Below are 19362 nucleotides of genomic sequence, written 5' to 3'. Positions count from 1 at the left end.
TTTCCTTTCGTAAATCCGGAATCTGGGTTTACACCTTCATGAACATAAACAAAACTGACTTCAGTATAACCTTGCACAGGCAGGGGGAGCTAAACCCACAGGAGTCACCCCAGCCTCTATCAGGTCATCTTCCATTTACTTTTCTGGGCATTATATAGTGTTTTCCAGTGATTTTTCTGGACATTTTCGAACGATTTTTGGATACGCTTGATCAATTTCTGGACATTTTCAAAAGACTTCTGGACAGATTCCTATGCTGGCGGGGAAGTGCACACTAAACCCGTAAGAGGCTAAATGGTGGACAGTCGTTATATTGGGGGGAGGAATCAGACCTCTCCGATGCCTTAGAAGAGCCTGGATGCCCCGCCCCTCCAGGGGGGCCATTCTCTCTCTTTATACCGGAAGGAGTGCTAAACTCACAGGGGGCCAGAGTTGGCTCTCTTCCCCCTCCCCAGTTTTTTTTATGAAGGACGTTATTAGTGCTTATATAAACATAAGCATCAGAACAGTTAAAAACATTATAGCTACGAAAGCAGTCATAATCCTTTTAACTAAAAAAGTTAATCATTATAACTAGCAAAAGTTAATCATAACTATCAGTAAAGGTATAATCATTGTAACTATCAAAACAGTTATAAACATAACTATCACAAATCACTTCTAAACATTATAACTTGTAAACATTGTTGTGTACATTAACTTACAAAAGTCACTGATAAACATTATCAAAACTATCTCTTAAACATTATATCCATCAAAACAGTCAATAATAAACATAACCATCAAAAACAGCCACTCGTAAATATTGTAACCAAAATCTATAAACGTGAAATTTATAAACATTATAATCAAAACATACAACATTATAGCCTTCAAAAAGTCTATGAACATTATAACAATCAAAACATTCACTTATAAACATTGTCATATGTAAACATTATAAATTACTATAAACATCGAAAAATCACAAAATGTTTAAAAAAATAGAGGAAGAGCTAAATTCATAGGGGTGACAGTTGCTAGGAAGTGGAAGCAACCAGGGAAGTACTACCGTCCTGCCAGATGACTGTGAAACAAAAACCTGTAATTGTTTTGCATGATGGTAGGATTGCTGGTTTCTTTTTCTGTCTCATAAACACGCTAAGATAACAGGGATATCTTGCTACTCCTACTAACACTTTGGTCACACTTCACAGACACGCACATGCATATATATATATACATACATCTAGGTTTTTCTCCTTTTTCTAAATAGCTCTTGTTCTTTTTTATTTCTTCTATTGTCCATGGGGAAGTGGAAAAGAATCTTTCCTCCGTAAGCCATGCGTGTCGTATGAGGCGACTAAAATGCCGGGAGCAATGGGCTAGTAACCCCTTCTCCTGTATACAATTACTAAAAAAGAGAAGAAGAAAAACTTTATAAAACTGGGTTGCTTAAATGTGCGTGGATGTAGTGCGGATGACAAGAAACAGATGATTGCTGATGTTATGAATGAAAAGAAGTTGGATGTCCTGGCCCTAAGCGAAACAAAGCTGAAGGGGGTAGGAGAGTTTCAGTGGGGGGAAATAAATGGGATTAAATCTGGAGTATCTGAGAGAGTTAGAGCAAAGGAAGGGGTAGCAGTAATGTTAAATGATCAGTTATGGAAGGAGAAAAGAGAATATGAATGTGTAAATTCAAGAATTATGTGGATTAAAGTAAAGGTTGGATGCGAGAAGTGGGTCATAATAAGCGTGTATGCACCTGGAGAAGAGAGGAATGCAGAGGAGAGAGAGAGATTTTGGGAGATGTTAAGTGAATGTATAGGAGCCTTTGAACCAAGTGAGAGAGTAATTGTGGTAGGGGACTTGAATGCTAAAGTAGGAGAAACTTTTAGAGAGGGTGTGGTAGGTAAGTTTGGGGTGCCAGGTGTAAATGATAATGGGAGCCCTTTGATTGAACTTTGTATAGAAAGGGGTTTAGTTATAGGTAATACATATTTTAAGAAAAAGAGGATAAATAAGTATACACGATATGATGTAGGGCGAAATGACAGTAGTTTGTTGGATTATGTATTGGTAGATAAAAGACTGTTGAGTAGACTTCAGGATGTACATGTTTATAGAGGGGCCACAGATATATCAGATCACTTTCTAGTTGTAGCTACACTGAGAGTAAAAGGTAGATGGGATACAAGGAGAATAGAAGCATCAGGGAAGAGAGAGGTGAAGGTTTATAAACTAAAAGAGGAGGCAGTTAGGGTAAGATATAAACAGCTATTGGAGGATAGATGGGCTAATGAGAGCATAGGCAATGGGGTCGAAGAGGTATGGGGTAGGTTTAAAAATGTAGTGTTAGAGTGTTCAGCAGAAGTTTGTGGTTACAGGAAAGTGGGTGCAGGAGGGAAGAGGAGCGATTGGTGGAATGATGATGTAAAGAGAGTAGTAAGGGAGAAAAAGTTAGCATATGAGAAGTTTTTACAAAGTAGAAGTGATGCAAGGAGGGAAGAGTATATGGAGAAAAAGAGAGAGGTTAAGAGAGTGGTGAAGCAATGTAAAAAGAGAGCAAATGAGAGAGTGGGTGAGATGTTATCAACAAATTTTGTTGAAAATAAGAAAAAGTTTTGGAGTGAGATTAACAAGTTAAGAAAGCCTAGAGAACAAATGGATTTGTCAGTTAAAAATAGGAGAGGAGAGTTATTAAATGGAGAGTTAGAGGTATTGGGAAGATGGAAGGAATATTTTGAGGAATTGTTAAATGTTGATGAAGATAGGGAAGCTGTGATTTCGTGTATAGGGCAAGGAGGAATAACATCTTGTAGGAGTGAGGAAGAGCCAGTTGTGAGTGTGGGGGAAGTTCGTGAGGCAGTAGGTAAAATGAAAGGGGGTAAGGCAGCCGGGATTGATGGGATAAAGATAGAAATGTTAAAAGCAGGTGGGGATATAGTTTTGGAGTGGTTGGTGCAATTGTTTAATAAATGTATGGAAGAGGGTAAGATGTCATGTCTGAGGGCAATGTGTGGTGTGAATATAATATATATATATATACATATATATATATATATATATAATATATATATATATAATATATATATGTCGTGCCGAATATGTAAAACTGGTCAATTAGCAAGAACTCATTTAAAATTAAGTCCTTTCTGAAATTTTCTCTTATACGTTTAAAGATAAAAAAAATTTCATTAAAGTTGATATAAAAATTTATAATTTTGCACCAAAAGGAACTTAGAAAACTTACCTAACCTTATTATAACAAGAATAATTTATTTTAGCCTTACCCAATTAAATATATTTTAGATTTGTTTACAATAATTTAATACTAAGCAAACACAGGGAAATACATTTTTTTCGTTAGGTTCAGAATTATTTTGGCGAAATTATTGCATACACAAATTTTCGCTTGTCCTATATGGCAAGATGAGCGTTGCTATTTAAGCCAAGATAGCAAGTTCTGCCTATTCGGCACGACATATACATATATATACATATATATTATATATACATATATATATAATATATATACATATATATACATATATATATATTATATATACATATATATACATATATATATATTATATATACATATATATACATATATATATATTATATATACATATATATACATATATATACATATATATATATAATATATATACATATATATATATAATATATATACATATATATATATAATATATATACATATATATATATAATATATATACATATATATACATATATATAAATATATATACATATATATACATATATATAAATATATATACATATATATACATATATATATATATAATATATATACATATATATATACATATATATATATATAATATATATACATATATATACATATATATATATATAATATATATACATATATATATACATATATATATATATAATATATATACATATATATACATATATATATATATAATATATATACATATATATACATATATATATATAATATATATATATATATATATATATATATATATATATATATATATTAGAATATACACAGTACATAATGTGCATTATAATACACACTAGCACCCTGCTTGCCAACTTTGGAGATTTGTAAATATATATATATATATACACACATTGATATAAATCATTGATATTTTTATAAGCTGTCAAAATACATTTGATAGTCAAAAAAAAAGTTATTTTAGTATAGATAGGAACAAATTTATATAGATAGCAACCTGTTTATATACACTGTAAATGTGTATATATACATGGCACTGTAAATAAATCACAAAAAATCTATATAAATCTATAGAAGTTGTTGTTATTATCCCTATAAGTGTATTTTTTGAGGTAATTATGTACCTGGGTGATAAGTCACCTAACACCTGCTGCTGTCACTGTTTACTTAGCAGTAAATAGGTACCTGGGTGTTACCTGTCTGTTGTGGGTGACATCCTGGGCAGGGTGAAATGTATAGGAAAGTCTAGAAGGCAATGAGGTTCAAGGAAGAGGGTATGAAGAACCCTTCACTAGTACTTTATATACATCTGCCTGAATATTATTTAACATTTTAAATTTATCACACAACACTGCCGCATCATTGTAATCTTCATCACTTTCTTCCGGATTATCTCTATAGACAAGGGCAGCTTCCAATTTCCTTCCACATATTAGGTGAGAAGGTGTTAATACATCTGCCTCAGGTGTATCACTCATGTACGAGAGAGGCCTATTATTTATCTGATTTTCCGCCTCCACTAACACTGCACAGAATTCTTCCAAATTACTTTTCTTCCGGTGTAGTACTTTACGGAGACACCGCTTCACTGTGCCTATAAGTCTTTCATACAGCCCCCCTGCCAAGGGGCTCTAGGAGTAATAAATTTCCAGGTACACCCTCGTTGGGTTAACAGAGATTGAACATCGTTACTATTATTTAACTCTATCAAATTTTGAGCACCTGCTACAAAATTTGTGGCATTATCCGAAATCATCAATCTCGGACAGGATCTCCTAGCTGCAAATTTTTGAAACAGCTGTATAAACTGTTCTGCAGACAAGTCCTGAGCCACTTCTAAATGAACTGCCCTAGTAGCAGTACAGGTGAACAAACAAACATACACTTTCAGTGGAACACCATCTGAAGTACCTGTTAAAATTATTGAACCACTATAATCTACACCTGTGACATCAAATGGTTTCACTAATTGTACACGCTCCTTTGGCAATGGTGGAGGACATATTACACAAGATTTAATCACCCTTTTTACACTTTGCTGTCCTTGTGGAATCCAGAAAGTTTCCCTAATACAATTTAAGGTATCTTGTACCCCACCATGCATTACATTTTTATGGGCATTTAGAACAATTAAATTTGTTAGATGATGAGTTTTGGGCAGTAAGATAGGATGTTTAGCATAATCACCCAATTCAGCATTTTGTAACCTACCTCTGCACCTAATTACATTGTTCTCTAAATACAGCCCCAATTTATCTATTATGGAACCTTTCACAATTTTTCTTTCCATCATCAATTTAATCTCATTTCCATAGATTTCCTCCTGTACCCTCTTTATCCAATATTCAAGAGGATGTGAAAACTTATATGAGATATTCATCTTGTTTAGAAATTTAAACACCAACTTAGTTACATTGATTAGTTTTGGTAAAGAAGAATGCCTATTTATATCAATGGCTAAGGAAGGACAAACTATTGGAGTGGTGGTCACAGTAATTTCAACAGGAGCAATATACGCCTTTTGTACAGGCCAATTAGCTTTATTTACCAACCAGCCCGGTCCTTTAAACCATGATACAGCATTTACAAATTTAGCATAAGGTAAACCTCGAGACAAGAAATCAGCTGGATTCTCCTCACCAGGTATATGATTAAATGTTAACATATGCTGACCCAAACTATTATACTTCTCTTGCATCTGATTAATTTCAGCGACTCTGTTTTGTACGTACACAATTTTACTGTTTCCATTACGAATCCATTGTAAGGATACCTCATTATCAGACCAAATTACAGTGTCACTAATATTTATCTCCTGCAACTTATTTCTTATATAATTAGCTAATTTGACACCTACATAAATGGCTGTTAATTCCAACTGAGGCAAAGTACGTGATTTAATTGGAGACCTGTGTATTGTTTAATTGGAGACACTTTAGCCTTAGACATAACAAGAGAGATAACACTATTACATTGAAGATAAGCAACTGCTCCATATGCCAGTTTTGAAGCATCACAAAAAATGTGGAGTACATTTTTCCCGTTTGAATTGGCCACCTGGCGTGAGAACTCCAACATTGGAATTTTCTCACAATCACCAATTAATTCATCCCACCTGTTAATGAATTCCTCAGGTAGAATTTCATCCCAAGCACATTAAAGTTTCCATGCTTCCTGTATTAATAATTTCCCTCTTATAGTAAGGGGTGACACTAAACCTAGTGGATCAAAACATTTGGAAACTTCAAGCAAAACTCTCTTAGTTAATTTGTTGGGCATACTGTAATTATTAGGTTTTAACATTAACAAATCTCTCTCAGTATCCCAAGTTAATCCCAATACATTACTACATTTTGGCACTTCATCTCCAGGGTAATTTTTACTTATTTTGTCCTTTAATTTGGACGAATTACTATTCCATTCCCTCAGAGGCATATTTGCACTTTGCATTATTTTATTAGCCTCTCCATAAGTCATTAACAGTTCCTCTTCAGTTGACATCACACCCAGGAAATTGTCCACATAAAATTGTTTGCTCATTACTTTACTCAATGGACTTTCCATACGTTTAAGGTGTGCATTTATCGTCGCTTGAAGTAGGAACGGACTGGATGTAGCACCAAATAATACGCTCCTAAAGCGAAAGGTTTTCAGAGGGTTAAGTGGGTCAATAGGATTCTCAGGCCATAAGAAGCGGGTACAATCCCGGTCAGCCTCTTGTAAACCCACTCTTAGGAAAGCTTTACTTATGTCAGCGGTAAAGGCATAATTCTTCACCCTGAAATTTAATAAGACACAGTGGACCCCCGGTTCACGTCATTAATCCGTTCCTGAGAGCTCATCGTAAAGCAAAATTATCGGAAAGCGAATCAATTTTCCCCACAAGAAATAATGGAAATCATATTAATTCGTGCAAGACGCCCAAATGTATGAAAAAAAAAAACTTTTACCACATGAAATATTAAGTTTAATGCAATAGAATAATTACAATAGCAATAATAAAAATAGAATAAACACAATAGAATAATTGACACTTACCTTTAACCCTTTGAGGGTTTTGGCCGTACTAGTACGGCTTACGACCCAGGGTTTTTGACGTACTAGTACGCCTAAATTCTAGTGCCCTCAAATCTAGTGGGAGAAAGCTGGTAGGCCTACATATGAAAGAATGGGTCTATATGGTCAGTGTGCACAGTATAAAAAAAAATCCTGCAGCACACAGTGCATAATGAGAAAAAAAAATTTCACCCTTTTTTTGGAATAAAACAGCGACTTTGCACTGTATTTTCATATGGTATTTATTGTTGTATTCTAGTTTTCTTGGTCTCATTTTATAGAATGGAAGACATATTAAAGAAATTGAGATGATTTTGACTGGTTTTACAATGAAAAGTACCTTGAAATTGAGCTCAAAATAGCAGAAACATTCAATTTTTACCAAAGTTCAAAAGTAAACAAATCATGCCAAGCGTCCAATACACGTCAACTGGTGAGTCTAATATTCTTTTGCAAGTGTGCCAATATTATTTATACCATTTTTTACACTAATGCAGTAGTCTGCATAACAGTAAATCTTCTATTTTTTGTGAGAATAAAAATTCAAAGTGGAAAGCAAAAGAATGTAAGAGGGGCCTTGGGACGTGACTAATGAACAGAGGAAATGTCATTTTAGTGCCAGGAATGTCTTTCTTGTTTATTCTGGACCCTATTCGGAAATTGGCATCTTTTGAAATTTGTGTGAAATTGGCAAAATTGCTAAATTCTGACCACTGTACTGGATAGTTGAAATTGGTAAATGGGTGGTTTCTTGCACTCATTCGATAGAAAAAAATGGAGTTCTAGCGAAATATTCATGTTTTTTGTTGACTAGTACAGTGGATTTGGCGGAAAATAGGGCTCAAAGTGGGCAAAATTGCCGATGCGTAATCATCGCCGAGATCGCTAACTTCGCGAGAGCATAATTCCGTAAGTTTTCCATCAAATTTCATACTTTTGGTGGCATTATGATCGGAAAAAGATTCTCTATCTTTTCATAAGAAAAAATTATTTTTTTTTTTTTTGAAATTTGGCCGACCCTGAGAACGAGTCTCGGAGACGGCCTGTTGACCCTCAAAGGGTTAATGAAGATCTGGTGATGATTGATGGGATGGGAGGAGGGGAGTGTGTCGAAGTTTTTAATTTTTAGAAGGGGAATCCCCCTCCATTAGGACTTAAGGTAGCAAGTCCTTTTCCAGGGTTACTTCCCTTCTTCTTTTAATGCCACTAGGACCAGCTTGAGAGTCACTGGACTTCTGCCGCACAACATATCTGTCCATAGAGACCTGTACCTCTCGTTCCTTTATGATGGTTGATTGGGATTTACTACACAACTTGGCCAGGTCCGACACACGCACTCCACTTTCATACTTTGCAATTATCTCTTTCTTCATTTCAATAGTCATTAGCACCCTTGGTCTCGAAGGGTTGGCACTAGAAGCTTTCTTGGGGCCCATGGTGACTTATTTTGCAGAAACAAGCACCAGAAACAGTGATAATATGGATAATATGGAATGTACCGAATGTATCCTTAGATGCACGCACACTGGCTGGCTTGTAAACACTGGCACACATGGGGCAGTTCAGGCCACATGTGGACACGTTTTGTACGAATCTTATCACGTACCGGGTTTCGTTATGGGAACCGGGGCAATTTTTTGGCGATATAACGCTTCGGATACCGGATTTATCGGTTACCGGTGACTTCGCGAACCGGAGGTCCACTGTATCTCCTAATTTTTCCGTCAACGACGGACCTGTCGTCAAACAGTCATTTAAACTAGGTACATTTTTGTTACTCCTGGCACTACAATTAAACACAATCCTCAGAGGAGTGGTCTTATTATTATTATTATTATAATCAAGGGGGAAGCGCTAAACCCGGAGGATTATACAGCGCCTGGGGGGAGGATGTGGAAGGCATTCAGGCTTAATTCGGGGAACTGGAGCACAGATCCAATTCCCTAAATCAAGAGCCCCTCACCAACATCAAGGAACCTTCCCTGAGGGGGGAGTGGTCTTAGAATCCTTCACTCCGTGATGTGGCAAATAGTGACCATAAATTTTGGCTTGCTCAGGAGGTATCTCTTCTATAAATTTAATAATTAACTGCTCAGTAATTATATCATTATAGGCAGTTAACAATTCTGGTGTCTTACTCAGTTCGCAGAGCTGAGCCTTTAATTGTCCATATGCCATTCTGTAATTAGTGGGCAATTCTGGATGGTTCAGTCTCCACGGAAGTCGTACCCAGTATTGTCCAGATTCAAATTTTACATCTCTCAGGTATTGCTCCTGAGTAAAAGAATCGTCTGGATTTTCTTCATTTACATTTATTCCAATGCTGTCTAATTCCCACAATTTATGCACTGGCTCCACACCATCCTCTATGAAAGAATTATACTGGGGCACGATTTCATGAGTTAGACACACAGTTATGGTATTTGTAGTTTCCTCTAGTCATGTATTATTATTACGAGGAATCCTACCATACATTACATGGCCTCCAGCAGTCTTCAAAAGGGTGACACCACATTTCTTTACCATACCCTTTACAAAGGAGGCATAATAGTCACTATCAAAATATTTATTGGGCCTACAGAATCATCACTTACACCAGAAGGTGCTAAATTTACATTATGTGAGAGTCTTTCTGTAGCTTTACTAAGCCCTACTGTAGATATTTTCTCTGGAAGTCTATCTACAATTACTGCATTAACACGTTTTTTCTCATTGCCCAACCTGACAGTTACATAAACAGTGTCATACGATTGAGCTCTTTTATCTGAGAGAAAACCAGATAATTTTAGAGTGGTAGGATCGCCCATTTGTACTTTCATCCCATCAAGACATTTACGTTTTATGAAAGTATGCTGGGATCCCTGGTCCAATAATGCATTTACATTTTTTGATTTATGCTTTTTATCATCAATTTTTACCTGTAACACAGGTAAGGCTACTTCAGCAAAACCATCATTATTAACATTAGTAGCAATTTTTACATTAGCCACTGTTGTGTCAGGATTGTCAACATTATCATTATTAACATTACCATATAGACCTTTACACATGACTATATGGTGTCTTCCTTTGTGACATTAATAACAGTTGTTTAATTTGGCATGACAATCCTTTATATTGTGATTACCTAAACACCTGATACATCTATCAAGTTCCTCTAATCTTTCAACTTTATCATTCCATGAATTGTATGCATTGCAATTCTTAGAAAAATGAGTACCCTTGCAGAAAAGACAACCTCTCTTTTCTTTGACTGGTTTCTTATTAACTGGGCTACCCTTAGGAAGGTACTTATTCTTCTTACCTTGTGGAGAATCATTATTTCTGATTCCTGCTACTTGATATGCACCTATGCAACTCTTTTTAGGAAATGAAAATTGATTATTACTATTGGGATAATTTTTCCCTTTGTGAAACTTGGCAGATACCTAAGAGTTATTATGTGTTGCATCTTTAAAATGAATTAGTTGGCTGGTCTGCAGCTGCACAATTAATTCTTGTAGACCTAGTCTTATTTTCTCCAGACCAAAATAACCCTTGTGATATTTGTTCGAGATCCATTCAAGTGTTTTATAGTTTAATTTATTCTGTACAATGGCACTCAATAACCAGTCTGATTCCTTCAGATTATATTTATTACTTAAAGTTTTGAGAGTGCTCTCCAGTTTAACTCTAAACTGCTGTAAACCTTTGTAAGTGATCTGGAGATTTTAAATTAACAATGATATTCATTAGATCCAACCTACTTTGTTCTATATTACCATAAGTGACCTTCAACAAGTCAACTGCTTCCTTGTAAGAGTCATCTACATTGGGAAAGGCTTGTATGAGTATGTAAGCATCTCCTCTTACCTGTCCTTTGAGGTAAAATAATTTAGTTACACAGGCTAGGTCACTCCTGTCATGCACAGCTGCTTTAAAAATTGACCAAAATTCCTCCCAGTTTTCTCCAGGATTAAATACAGGTAAACATAATTCTGGGAGTTTTGGCAAAGACATCTTATTTGTTGGAGCAGACTGATTAACTGCCTGGTTTACACATTTTAATTTATTCAAAGCCTGACTTTTACAAGAATCTTTTCTTCTAATTCATAATACAGTGGACCCCCGCATAGCGAACGCCTTGCATAGCGAACAATCCGCATAGCGAACGCTTTGTTCGCTGAAATTTTGCCCCGCATAGTAGACAAAAACCCGCTCAGCGAACTTCGTCCGAGACGCGTCCAATGTGGGCCCTCAGCCAGCCTCACATGTGCCGCCCGTCCCATTGTTTACCAGCTAGCCTCCGCGGTAACATTCAAGCATACACTCGGAATATTTCGTATTATTACAGTGTTTTCGGTGCTGTTTCTGGAAAATAAGTGACCATGGGCCCCAAGAAAGCTTCTAGTGCCAACCCTGTGGTAAAAAGGGTGAGAATTAGTATGGAAATTAAGAAAGATTTTGAAGGGTTTGGGGCTAACCCTGAGAAGCCTATGCCAGTTGTGGAATCCATTGTGCCTACTTCAAAAAATAAGGAAATGTGTGCACAGTGGGTTGAACTGCAAACCTTTATGGATGAAAATCACCCTGACACAGCTGTTGCAAGCCGTGCTGGTGACTATTTCAATGACAATGTTATGGCCCATTTTAGGAAAGTCTTGAAGGAACGGGAGGTACAGAGCTCTATGGACAGATTTGTTGTGCGACAGAGGTCCAGTGACTCTCAAGCTGGTCCTAGTGGCATTAAAAGAAGAAGGGAAGTAACCCCAGAAAAGGACTTGCTACCTCAAGTCCTAATGGAAGGGGATTCCCCTTCTAAACAGTAAGAAGATAATGCTCTCCCCTCCTCCCATCCCATCAATCATCACCAGATCTTCAATAAAAGTAAGTGTCATGTAATTGTGCATGCCTTTTTCAGTTTGTGTGTACTAAAATTAACATTTTTTTGTGGTAAAAAAATTTTTTTTTCATACTTTTGGGTGTCTTGCACGGATTAATTTTATTTCCATTATTTCTTATGGGGAAAATTAATTCGCATAGCGAACATTTCGCATAACGACCAGCCCTCTTGCACGGATTAAGTTCGCTATGCGGGGGTCCACTGTACTGATTAATCATGAGATCTACTTCAGTCTCATCTACACAGTTTACTAACAAATCTCCTTCATATTTGTTGTAATATAATTTGTATGAATCATATCTATTCCCTAAAGCATCTAAATACAATTTTAAATCATCAGTATTCACAGTTTCTTGATTCATTAATTCCAAACATTTATTATATGCCTTGGTTACATGACCCTTTCTAGCCTGTAGTGATGCTTTCTTTGCTCTATATTCCATATGTTTGTCTTCTATATTAATTTCCTCATTTTCAGCCATGATGCAATGTATTAAATTCAACTTAATTAATAACACTGATTATGTACTAAATTATGCACTTTTTAAAGGTAAATAGTACAACTTACCTTTAAATAAATCCTAGCTACACTTGAGCTTTGCAATTACATATAAGAAAATTATAATATAAATTTTAAATACACATGAATTGTCTTATCAAATTAATATTGTAATAATTATAATCCACTACACATTAAGTAAATTTGTGAACTTAACATCCACCTCCTTCCGTCACTTCACATATAATTATTAAGTAATTAACTAATTAATGACTTCACTAATTACCTCCTTGACGGCACTGCCTAGTGAACATTTCTCTCACTTTATACAGATTTGTTTCACGCGAATTTGTTATTGTAACGTGCTGTATTTCTATCGTTAATAGTGTGCAAAACATATTGAAAATTTGTGTTATGTGTAATTCTGTGTTTTTGGCCTAGCTGAGCATAGGTGTCCTGTAGCTTGATTGGTTGCACACTTGGATTACAGTGAGGTCCAGGGTTTGATCCCCGGTATGGATGTAAACATAAGGATCAGTTTCCTTAAGACACTTGCTGTCCATGTTCACCCATCAGTAAAATAGGTACCTGCGTGTTAGTCTACTGGTGTCGGTCGCATCTTGGGGACAAAATTGACCTACCGTATTTCGCGGCTTATAAGACTAATTTTAGTTTCAATGGCTCGGCATCAGACATAAGTGGGACAGGTACAGCCCACCCCAAACTTATAGCTCCTGTCACTGACCTTCAGTTTATAGGATGCAGGGTGGTTTTTGAAGGCATTTTATGGAAAAAAACATGTGTCTAATAAGCCACGAAATAGAGTAATTGCTAGAAATGCTCTGCATAACAAGAGGTTTTCTATATAGTAGTATGTCACTGATGTCAGCTATGGTCTGTATACCTTGTACATGTACTTGTAGAAATAATTATTAATAATAATAATAATAATCTTTATTTACTACAAGTACATGTACATGGTATACAGTCCTAGCTGACAACAATGACAAACTACTACATAAAAAGCCACTTGTTATGCTGAGCATCTCGGGCAAATTAGGTCAGTGTCCCAGGATGCGACCCACACCAGTCGGCTAACACCCAGGTACCCATTTTACTGATGGGGAACATAGACAACAGGTGGAAAGAAACACGCCCAATGTTTCTACTCTGGCTGGGAATCGAACCCAGGCCCTCGCCGTGTGAAGCGAGAGCGTTAACCACCAGGCCACCAGAGCCCTATTAGTAGTAGTAATAGTACACCTGTTACTTGAGTGTAGTACAGTTGTCATGGGACTGAAACACATCTGTGGCAAAGACCAAGGAACATCTGTAATTCTGTCTTCTGTAGCTGTAGACGATTCTGGGGGTCTGTGACCCAGTGGCCTGATGCTAGACCAAGCCTCCTGGTCTGGTCTGGTCTGGTCGTCACCACTATAGGAAATTTAATTGAACTGGCTGCACGGACAGGGTTGTTTACACGAAAAGTAAGACTAGGCCAGCAGACCTACTGCCACACTAAGAAGAAATACCCTGTGGAGCAGTATACATGTATATTGTATACTACCCTTAAACTATGACACATGCTATTGTATAGTCTCTCTCCCACGCAATATGAACTCTGGCACAAAATTTTATTTCTTTTACAGTCGGCTCTCTCTTAACCCTTTGAGGGTCGACAGGTCCTCTCAGAGACTCGTTCTCAGGGTCGGCCAAATTTAAAAAAAAAAAATTTTATGAAAAAATAGTTTTTTTTTAAAAGGGGATTCCCCTTCCAAACAGTAATTCAATCTCTCTCCTCCTCCAGTCTCCCATACACTAAGAAGAATCACCAATAAAGGTAAGTGTTATGCTGTTAATGTTTCATTCATCATGTCCCATTGTATTATGTACTATATCTATATTTCATGTAAAAAAATTTTTGTTTTAATGCTTCTGGGTGTCAGGAACGGATTAATTGTATTTACATTATTTCTTATGGGGAAAATTGATTCGAAAATCGTAGATTTCGATAATCGTCACACTTCCAGGAACGGACTAGCGACGATAAAAGAGGGACCATTGTACATTATTTCTTATGGTAAGTACTGCTTCGGTTTTCATCCATTTCGGATTGAGACCGACCTTCTGGAACAGATTAAGAACGAAATCCGGGGTTCCACTGTGTTTGTGTATGTATTATACATATATATACAGTGGAACCTTGACTTACGAGCTTAATCCGTTCCAGGAGCTAGCTCGCAACTCAATTTACTCGTATATCAAATTAATTTTCCTCATTTAAATTAACTGAAAAGCCATTAATTCATTCCTGCACTCTGGATAGACGAGAAAAAATACTTGAATATGATGCTATTATCAACTGTATGGTTTATTTATCTATCACAATTCATCTAGTATGACATAATAAACAATATAATTAGCAGAGAAACATGATATATACTCTAGAATGACTAAAATAGGCCACAATATGGTGGCAGCGGTAGAAGCATCTGCCATTTCTGTCCCAATTTGACTATAGTATCTTCCCATGTTTTTACTGTAAGAGAAAACAGAGTATTTTTGAGGCTAACTGCAGTAGATCACTAGGACCCATGATTAGAAAAAGTATTTGGCCAAATGACTGTAAAAAAAAATGCAAACAAGCACGAGAGACTTGCCCCCACAGGGATGTAAACATGTTTACTGCTTACCAGCTGTGCCAACTAGCAGAAGCAATCTGAATTATTACGTACGTATCATGAATTATTATTAATTTAGGGAACTGAAGCTCTATCATTATTATAATTATTATTATTTAGGGAACTGAAGCTCTATTATAATTATTATTATTATTAATTTAGGGAACTGAAGTTCTACCATTATTATAATAATACAGTAGACCGCCAGTGAAGAAGTGCTGTACAATTGTATGTAACACATCGTATAATTAATTTAACATGGTCCAGTTTGTGGGAAGGAAAAAAAAAAAAAAAAACTTTTGCTCAAGCAGCCACCTTGTTGTGGAACAGCCAGGGAGCCATCCCCTACCACTCCCCGGCACCACCCCACCATCCCAACATTTGTAATTCATACGTGTCCAGTCTCTCTGCTACAAGGCAGCTGTGTTTGTCAATTGTTATGATATTTTAATTACTATATCTTGTATCTGGCAAGCAATCATGACACTCAGTAGCCATACTAGTGTTGCTGAAAGTGGCACAAAGAGGTATAAGCACTTAAGTCTTAGAATTAACAAAGATATTAGACAAGAGATAACCTGTAGCCATAACTGAAGTGTTACTTTGTACGCAGAAAAAGAGGTTAACATGAGTTTGTGTGACTGACTTTCTGAGTGACTTGACTGACAATATCTTACTGAGTGACTAGACTGACTTACTGAGTGACTGTAATAATAATTTATTATTGCTGAGAAGGAAAAGAGAATGATTTCCATGGAATTTAAGCATGAAATCATAGATAAACAAGCGAGGTGTCCAGGTTTTGGGTTGAGGGAGGGGAGAGCTGGCTCGTAACTCAAATGTTGACTCATAACTCAGAGCAAAAAATCAACCCAGGGACAGCTCGTATCTCAAAAAACTCGTAAGTTGGGACACCCCTAAGTCAGGGTTCCACTGTATGTAGTATATGAGCAAAATCGAAGACAAGCAACACAAAATTCAAAACAACCGCAGGGAAGTTAAATGATAGCTCCAGGCCTTTCATGTTGCAAGCAATACATCAGAAGCTTGCAAAGTTGCTTGCAACACAAAAGGCCTAGAGCTATCATTCAACTCCCCCTGTGGTTATTTTGCATATCTGTATGATTGTGTATGATTATTACTCTACTCCACGATTCTCCGAGTCCAGTGTATAATTCTCTATGATTCTACTATATAATTCTCTATGAATGTCCTGTATAATTCTCTAAGATTTTACTGTACAATTCACTATGATGCTACTGTATAATTCTCAATGATTCCATTGTATAATTCTCTGATTCTTCTGTATAATTCTCTATGATTCCACTGTATAATTATGATTCTACACCATCAGTGGAAGGGATAGTTGGAGAGCTACACCCAAAGGGCTGAAACAGCTCCTGGGCAATGGGTAGTTACCTAGGATGGAATAGGTCCAATTCCTGAGATCAAGAGCCCCCTCCACCCTGATGGCACACTTAAGGAAATTGAAAAAAAGCAAGACATCAATGACTTCATTACCAATACGTGATAAGAACTTGTATAAAGGATACAGCGGTAGAAGTATACAAGAGTTATACACGTTCATACACGATGCTAACATATACAGCATTGGATGTGAATGTTTCTTTATGTACAGTACAGGTCAAGACCCAGGTCAAGATCCTGGTCAAGACTCAAGGTGACTTCAGTTCTATGCCACTCTAAGGCGTTATAATACTATCAGTGTGAGGGCAGGTGTGGTACTATCAGTAGGAGGGCAGGTATGGTACTATCAGTGAGAGGGCAGGTGTGGTACTATACCTGCTGTGGTGGTCAGGGTTGATGAATGACACTAAGTATGTCAACAATACCTAGTTGATCAATCCACTGTCACCACGACCCTCCATCAACCTTCCTTCAACCAAGCAACACACTCAATACTTTCTATTGCAACTTGAAACATCTGACCTTTCAACTGCAATGACTGAATATCTTACACCTGTCAAGGTACAACACATCTGTACCATCACATATAGACCACTTGTACATGTCCAGTGTACACCACTGTACCTCAACATCTGTGTGTGTATATATATAGTATCATTATTTAGCAAACTGCAGCAGGCCTTGATTCGACCCCACGACACATTGTCCAGCCTCAAGAGGCCAAACACTGTACATGTCACCCTACCACCTGAGCCATCGAACAGGAGGTTGAAATTAATTCTTGAGCATACATCTGCCATGAGTGTCCTTGCAACATGAAACAAGTCTAGTGTGCTAGGCTCATGCTGTTTGTAGGATTGATGGCTCGGATGGCAGGGTGACATGTATAATGTTTGGTCTCTCGAGGCAGGACAATGTGTCATGGGGTCAAATCCTGGCTTGCTGCAGTTTGGTAAATGATTCAAAACGACTTGTTTTGTGGTTTCATATATAGTATATGATCCAAGGGAGAACAGATCCACTTCCTCGGATCAAGAGCTTAGCACCAGCATCAAGACACCTCCCTAGACATCTCTGTAAGAATCGCCCACCTAAATTATTATTCTTATTGCGTTCATGGGGAAGGGCTAGACCCATGTGGGTCATGCAGAAGCCAGGTTTGATCCAAGGAAAAGAAGGCGGTAGCCTCTAACTCCCTGGATTAAGAGCCTTGGACTGTCGACCGCATCCTTGTAGGTTTAACACGCATTGTGTGTGTGTGTGTGTGTGTGTGTGTGTGTGTGTGTGTGTGTGTGTGTGTGTGTGTGTGTGTGTGTGTGTGTGTGTGTGTGTGTGTGTGTGTACGTACTCGCCTAAATGTGTGTGCATGCACCTACATGCATATGCATACACACGTGCGTGTCATACCATCAACACGAACAAGATCAGCCAGGTTGTTGTGTATGTCAGCTGTGGTCAGCTGGTAGCAACAACCTGCTTGACCAGCCAGCCAATAAGTGTGTAAAACTGAGCCAGAATTCAACACAAACACACCAGTTACTTACAAGCAGAGATCAGTTACAAGGTAAAAGTTACAGCACAGTGGTACGTACTGTGCAAGTTACAGCACAGTGGTACTGTACAAGTTACAGCACAGTGGTACTGTACAAGTTACAGCACAGTGGTACGTACTGTGCAAGTTACAGCACAGTGGTACTGTACAAGTTACAGCACAGTGGTACGTATTGTGCAAGTTACAGCACAGTGGTACTGTACAAGTTACAGCACAGTGGTACGTACTGTGCAAGTTACAGCACAGTGGTACTGTACAAGTTACAGCACAGTGGTACGTACTGTGCAAGTTACAGCACAGTGGTACTGTACAAGTTACAGCACAGTGGTACGTACTGTGCAAGTTACAGCACAGTGGTACTGTACAAGTTACAGCACAGTGGTGCTGTACAAGTTACAGCACAGTGGTACGTACTGTGCAAGTTACAGCACAGTGGTACTGTACAAGTTACAGCACAGTGGTACTGTACAAGTTACAGCACAGTGGTACGTACTGTGCAAGTTACAGCACAGTGGTACTGTACAAGTTACAGCACAGTGGTGCTGTACAAGTTACAGCACAGTGGTACGTACTGTGCAAGTTACAGCACAGTGGTACTGTACAAGTTACAGCACAGTGGTACTGTACAAGTTACAGCACAGTGGTACGTACTGTGCAAGTTACAGCACAGTGGTACTGTACAAGTTACAGCACAGTGGTACTGTACAAGTTACAGCACAGTGGTACTGTACAAGTTACAGCACAGTGGTACTGTACAAGTTACAGCACAGTGGTACGTACTGTACAAGTTACAGCACAGTGGTACTGTACAAGCTACAGCACAGTGGTACGTACTGTGCAAGTTACAGCACAGTGGTGCTGTACAAGTTACAGCACAGTGGTATGTACTGTGCAAGTTACAGCACAGTGGTACTGTACAAGTTACAGCACAGTGGTACTGTACAAGTTACAGCACAGTGGTACGTACTGTGCAAGTTACAGCACAGTGGTACGTACTGTGCAAGTTACAGCACAGTGGTACTGTACAAGTTA

Source organism: Cherax quadricarinatus, chromosome 49, assembly GCF_038502225.1.
Source record: "Cherax quadricarinatus isolate ZL_2023a chromosome 49, ASM3850222v1, whole genome shotgun sequence".
NCBI classification, from domain to species: domain Eukaryota; kingdom Metazoa; phylum Arthropoda; class Malacostraca; order Decapoda; family Parastacidae; genus Cherax; species Cherax quadricarinatus.
The sequence above is the reverse complement of the archived record's forward strand: the minus strand, read 5'-3'. Positions refer to the sequence as shown.